This window comes from Rhagoletis zephyria, unplaced genomic scaffold, assembly GCF_001687245.7.
Source record: "Rhagoletis zephyria isolate East Lansing unplaced genomic scaffold, Rhagoletis_zephyria_1.1 Rzeph_scaffold_11166, whole genome shotgun sequence".
NCBI classification, from domain to species: Eukaryota; Metazoa; Arthropoda; class Insecta; order Diptera; family Tephritidae; genus Rhagoletis; species Rhagoletis zephyria.
In genome coordinates, this window is record NW_016168243.1 from 12,555 (window position 1) to 19,677 (window position 7,123).

Sequence of the window (7,123 nt, forward strand, 5' to 3'; positions counted from 1 at the left end):
TTTTTTTTTTTATCTTCCGAATTTGATTATTCATATAAACGTTAATGTGGTTATAGCCTGGTAGGATTGTAATTAAGTTTTTGGCGATACATATGTGATATGTTAAAAAAATGCACTATATACACTCATACTAACATACATTCATACATATATATACATTTTTTATGTACGTAATGCACAATGCATATTTTGTTAATTTTTATAAAACGTGGATAGTCGGAGAAAAAGAAAATCTGTTAGTGTTTTTTTGCATTTGCAAAACTTNTTTTTTTTTTTATCTTCCGAATTTGATTATTCATATAAACGTTAATGTGGTTATAGCCTGGTAGGATTGTAATTAAGTTTTTGGCGATACATATGTGATATGTTAAAAAAATGCACTATATACACTCATACTAACATACATTCATACATATATATACATTTTTTATGTACGTAATGCACAATGCATATTTTGTTAATTTTTATAAAACGTGGATAGTCGGAGAAAAAGAAAATCTGTTAGTGTTTTTTTGCATTTGCAAAACTTTATTAGACAAATAAAGTTGTATGAATTTTGAAACAAATCAAAATAAATTATAAATACAAAAATAAAAAAAAACAAAAGATTAATATTTTTATTTCTATAGAATAAACAAGCAACAAGCCTCATTGCGAGAGTCATGCCGAATGCAAGTCGTTTTTGGAGAGTCGAATCGTATCGAAAATTTCATGTCATTCAGCCTCATTGCGAGAGTCGTGCCGAATGCAAGTCGTTTTTCGAGAGTCGAATCGTATCGAAAATTTCATGTCATTGTCATTGAGTCATTCCGGTACGTAGAACCGGCTGTCGTGGAAAACCGCCACTGTGAGAGAACTAGCCATGGGTAATAGCGCAATTTTTATGGCACTAGCTCAATAATGCCGGCGCCACCTGTGGTGTCAGCGCAATAGCGCAGTGTACTGATTTGAACACCGTCATCGTCATACAGTGTCATACAAAATAAAATGGTGTCATGCCTATTACTTTTTTAATTTTAAGCGCTGAGCAACCCTTGTACCGCCAACCGAATTTGGCAGCTAGGAATGTAGTAAATGCCACGATATTTTCATCATTCTTGAGTAAAAGCTTTAAATTTGCCAAGATACACTCCGGCGTTCTCACCACTCAAAAGCAAAGACAAAGTACGAGTAATTTTTCAAAGGATTACGGCGAATTGTGTGTGTCTCGTGTATTAATAGCGCTAGCGCTTTTAAATATTAGTGTTGGCGCGACAATTCCGGATACGGTGTTAACCGCGCAGCGCAGTGTTACCCATGCCTAGAGAGGACTATTCTAGTAGCGTTGGACCTGTCCCGTCAGCCACTCAACGCTACTAGAAGACATATAGGCCTCCTCTCTCCCACAGGGACTTAAACGGTGGTCGGTGAATTATCTGAGTGGTCGACATTCGTCAGTAATCTTTCGGGACAAAACTAGCAAACCGAGAAAAATTAAACAGGGGGGTACCACATGGTGGTGTCCTATCCCCGTTATTGTTTATTATATTTCAAAGCTCCAAAGGGAGTCACTGTAACTATTGTCTCTTATGCTGACGATTGCTTGATTATGGCGTCTGAAAATGGAACTAATGGCTTGTGCTCGAAAGTAAACGGTTATCTCGCCAAGCTTTCTCGTTTCTTCACTGCACGGAGCCCAACCCTCCCCCCTACAAAATCCTCAGTAACGCTTTTCACCACTTGGACGAAGGAGATCAGACTGACACTGGGTATTCACGTCGATGACGAACCAATTCCGACGGTGAATAACCCGAAGATCCTCGGAGTAACCTTCGACAGTCTGCTATACTTCTCGGCGCATACAGTTGGAATTGTCAACAAAGTACAAAGCCGCAACAAGGTCCTGATGTCGCTAGCCGGCAGCACCTGGTGCAAAGACAAAGAAACGTTGCTGGCAACGTACAAGGCAATTGGCCGGCCGGTTCTGAACTATGCAGCGCCTGTGTGGTCGTCGGGGACTAGTAGGGCGGAGTGTATGCCAACATGCCAAAGCAGGGCACCTAGAACAGCGACAGGATGCCTTCTGATGTCGCTGCAACATCACCTGTATGACGAGGCCCACATGCTCAAGATTAAGGAGCATAACACAACGCAATGCAAGCAATTCCTGGAAGAGTGTCAGCGTTGTGGGCACTCGAACAGATATTTGCTTACGGAAGAACCCTCGCAACGGCACGTCATAAGGCATCTATATGAACTAACGGATGAAGTCCAGAGGTCCAAAAACAACCTCTGGACCCGTCAGCTTACCGACAGGCCTTGAAAGGCATTCATAGAGAGTCAGTCGAGTTATATAGACTCTTGAACTGTGAATGCCGTTCTGGATACACAACCACCAGACGTTGACGAGACAGAGCGTCGTCTGCCTCAGGAGACTCGAACCACAGTAGCCCAATTTCGCTCTGGCTACTGCAGCAGGTTGAACTCATACCTGAGCAGAATGAACGCATTTGTGCCCAACGAACGCCCGGCAGGCGAAGAGATGCCCCATGATCTCTTCGCATGCCCACTGAACCCCACCCTGCTAACGCCTCTGGCCTTATGGACAGACCCCATCGAGGCTGCACGCTTCCTTGGTTTACCGGTAGTAGAGCTTGACGACAACGATTGAGGGACTAACCGGGGTTATTGTAGCCGCTACAACAACAATAACAACAACAATGCCCCTGTTGTCGAGTAGTCCAATTTAGCCTAATTTACGACATACGCAATGAGGCTGAAGCCGAACCTAAATAAAGACAGTTGTGGTTGTTGTTGTTACAACAACCCTGCCCAAATCAGTAAGTCCCTCAATCTTTGTCGTCAAGCTCAACTAACGGGAGACCCAATAAGCGTGCAGCTTCTCTAGGGTCTGTCCATAGGGACAGAGGCGTTAGTTGAGTGGGGTTTAATGGGTATGCGAAGAGATGTCTCGAGTAGTGGGGTGTCTCTCGGTGCGCCGGGCATGCGTTTGGCACATCTGCAGTCGTCCGTTCCAGGTGCCACACCTTGCAGCAGGGTTGGCCGGCAACTTGTTGAATCGCGCTGGCTGGTGGTCAAACCTCGGATCAATGACCTATTCTTGTTATGCACCGGAAAGCACAACAAGTACTCTATTTATCCCTCGCCCAGGGAATAGTGTCAAGTTCCCCAAAAGACTTCGGCTGAACTGTACCGGACTAGAGAATAAGATCTAGAAGAAAACTGGCTTTCTGGGTTAAAATGGAATTCTGATACCTGTAACTCTGTTGACTTGAGCCGTACATAACGTGATCTGTCCAGAAGCGCATACAAGAAATGGTGGAAGCTTAGCGTTGATGACTCCCCTTAAGGCTTATGGAAAGTTAAAGCAACTCACCTGATATAACAATTTTCCCTGATGAAGCCGCTGTACTCGCAAACAGGCGGTACCATCTACGACAGGCCGATCGCGGAAATGCCCGTATGAGTGATCTGATCGATCCACATAAGTAGGAGAATCGGAAAGAGCACTTGAAGACCGCAACTTCACTGCTCGAGTAAGTAAGCTTTGGTCAATCGTGAGATTTTTATACAACATAATGAGCATGGTGAAAATGATATTCTATGATGGTCCGAAGAAATACGTGAGTTATTTTAGCCGATAATTTGTATGTCAACTTTCGTAGTTAAGGCCAAGAGTCTAGTGATCAGAGAAGCTGCCGAAAACTAGTGCGCTTGTTACTTTCACCAACAGCGAAGTTCGGAGGGCTGTCGGGAAGGTAAAAGCCGTCGAAGCCTTGTCCACGACGGAATATGCATGCTGATGCTGAAAAAAAAATTCGGTCCGTTGGGAGTACACAACCTCACCGAGGTTCTCAACAAGCTACATGTAAGGTTTTGTTTTTGTTCTACTGTTCTACTGATTCTCCGTTGGATTTCAAGGCTGACATTATTATTGGTGTTAATGCTGGTTCCTAAATAAACGAGGAGATAATTTGTTTTGTCCTCATTCACCACCAGACCCACGCGCTTTGCTTATCTATCCAACTCCGAGAAACCAGAATAGACGTAGCCCTTGTTTTTTACCGATAATGTCGATTTCGTCGGCATACGCCAGCAATTGTACGCTCTTGTAAAGAATTGTGCTCGAACGGTTCAGTTCTGCGGACATATTATCTTCTCCGAAAACAGATTTAAGAAACCTGTCTGAAATCTCGTTTGGTTTCAAACAGCTCGCAGAGGTCCTTTCCAATTCTGATGAAGCTGTGGCTCTGCTCAACGTCCTTTTACACAGCCGTATTCGATTCGCGAGGATACGAAGTTCAGACATCACGGCATATATACAAATACGTCTCGCTTCCCTCTTCAATTTCCTATATCGGTCATATATCAGTCGGAGTGTACGTACGTATAAAAGATCATTGATTTGTTTACATGTTTTTCGATACAGAGACAGCCACGTAGCTTGAGTGATGTTCTTATAATGGAACCTAGTATTGTATGCTACCTTGCGTCGAGCCCGAGCATGGAGGCTGAATTTTCCGACGGTAGGACTACCAAGGATCTCTTTCTAGAAGGTAAATTCGCCAAGCATGATTTTCGTATCATAAGTCTTTGGTCGCCTGGCGAATTCGTGCTCCTTTCATTGGAGGCTGTAGTAGACATGGCAAGGTCCCATGTTCCATCTCATTTCTTAGATGATGGTGATATTATCAGCGTTATCTTCCTCGAGGACATCGACCTACCAAACGGGGACACCTTCACCCATTTAGGGCTAAGACCACCTATGTGCAAGCCCTCAAATCATAGCCCTTTATACCTTTGTCGTGGTCGTCATTAAAAAGGGGCCTCATCGAGGCTGAGTTCGACTTTCTACTGGTGTTTTCCATTTAACGCTGCAATAGTTTATCATATAACACTGCAATAGTCCCCAACGCATTAATGGCAAGAGAAAAATCCAATTGTATGTACGCTTGAGCTCTGTGGAATTCCTCACTAATCGTTGGAGCTTCATCATATCACAAAATAGCTCAAATGATTTCTATTAAAAATTTTAATTAATGTCAGCTGATGCATACCGAAATGCAATTTCGTCCCCTACACTTTTCTACTTCCTTCCACACAAGTAGTAAATTAGCTTGAACTATGTATGTACACATCATCTAAGTATACGAATCGAATGCACTAAAAACGAACAGAGCACCAGGCCAAAGCATGTGGGCTTTTCCAACTCAAAAAATGCAGTGTTATGCAATTTATTGCCAGCGATTTAATTACACCATAATCGATACCTGCATTTAAAAAGGCAAGCAGTCAATAAAATAAAAGCCCTAAACGTCAACGCTTGTACATTCACCCAAACATACATATGTATGTACGAATAAGCTCCAAAATAACACTAAATGTCGGTTTATAAAATAACATATACTACATATATATTAAATGACTCATTTGCTGGCTAAAAATTCACTTTCACTAACACAGAGGTGCTTCACCCCAGGCCAATACCCACTGATGGTGGTGCCTGCCTATCTACCTTCCATAATGACAGTGCCAGCCACAGCAGGGACCCAAGGCAATTGGCGCGTTAACATACAAACGGATATGTAGATATATATGTATGTATGTAAATACATATCTATGTAGCTATTAAAAGTATGTATGCAAGTCAGCCCATTTACCATTTTTTAAAGACATAAAATGTTTTTTCGTTTTTCGGTTTTTTGGTATGATAAATGCGGTAGCTGCAAGAAACACAGTCGCATGAGAAGTGAAGTGAAGTGGAGTAGGACACTAATGATGTACGTGAGTATTAGTAATGCCTGCATATAATCATTCTTGTAGCGATAGACAGCAAACCCTTATTTACAATTAAAGATAAATTTGTCCACATAAATACATACATACATACAGGCCTACGAACATTGCTCGTAAATTTATGTAAATGATCAGTAATTGTTTTCGCATTTGTTGCTAATGCATTTTGCCAAAATGAGTGCACACAGCTTGAACACGTATTGTGTGCGTGAATTGTGTCAATTGGTTTTGAGTTTATTTACCGGCGTAATGGCGGTGGCGCACAGTGGAAAATTTTAGTTGTGCGGATTTAGTTAATAACTGCTATAAAAATTAAAAGTACCTCAATAAAACTTAGGGAATGAATTAATACATAGATGATTAAGAATGAATAGTGTAAAAAATGGGCAAACTCGGAAAATAACTACGCCTCCTTCCTATGTGACAGTAATATTCAGAAATATGAAAGCCAAAATATTTAAATAACTATATATTTACGTACATTGCAAACCAAAATTTCCAAAATCTTTAAGATTCAATTTTAAAAGGATTTCTTATGAACACAAACATATGCATACATACAGTGAGTGTCAGCCAAAATCGTACAGTAAATTTTTAATAAAAATAAATCTACAGCAAGAATCCCTAAAACTCAGAGTTTCTAACTTTGTAATAATTAAAAAAATTGTAAAATTTACAGAAAAATTTCACACTTTTTATTCAGATTTTTTAGAATTTTTTTGGGTAAGCAGTTTTATAGCCCATTCAATTTCATTGTAATAAAGCACAAGTTTAAAGACGCTATCGTTGATTTTTTGGCAATATTTTTGTAGAGGGTGTTGCGCATTTTCTCCATATAAAAATAGATTTTCTTCATGGGAGTAAAAAGTGTGAAATTTTTTATGAAAATTTGATGATTTTTTAATTAATTGTTACAAAGTTAGAAACTTTGAGTTTTATGAATTTCGTTGTAGTATATATGAACTATGTTTTTAACGGAATTTAAAAAAAGGAAAAGGTTATCAATTCGCCGGAGTATTTTTTTATGTATGTTACCGCAAATAACAGGAGGTCCCATACTAATTTATTTCCGATCATTGGATCATGAAATCATTAACGGTACTCTTAAATGTGTATATCAAGTCGGTTTTGTTTTTTTTTTTTTTGCTTAAAAATTACTTGTTATTCAAAATTAATAAAATTGAAATAAAACAAAATATTTTCAAAATACGGAAAAATATTTACTGACACAGTAGAATTTAATGATTTTTTATATTTTTTTTTATAAAAGCAACTTCAAAAGGCAGTGTCACACGATTGGGTATTTTCCCAAAATCTGGTGCAAATC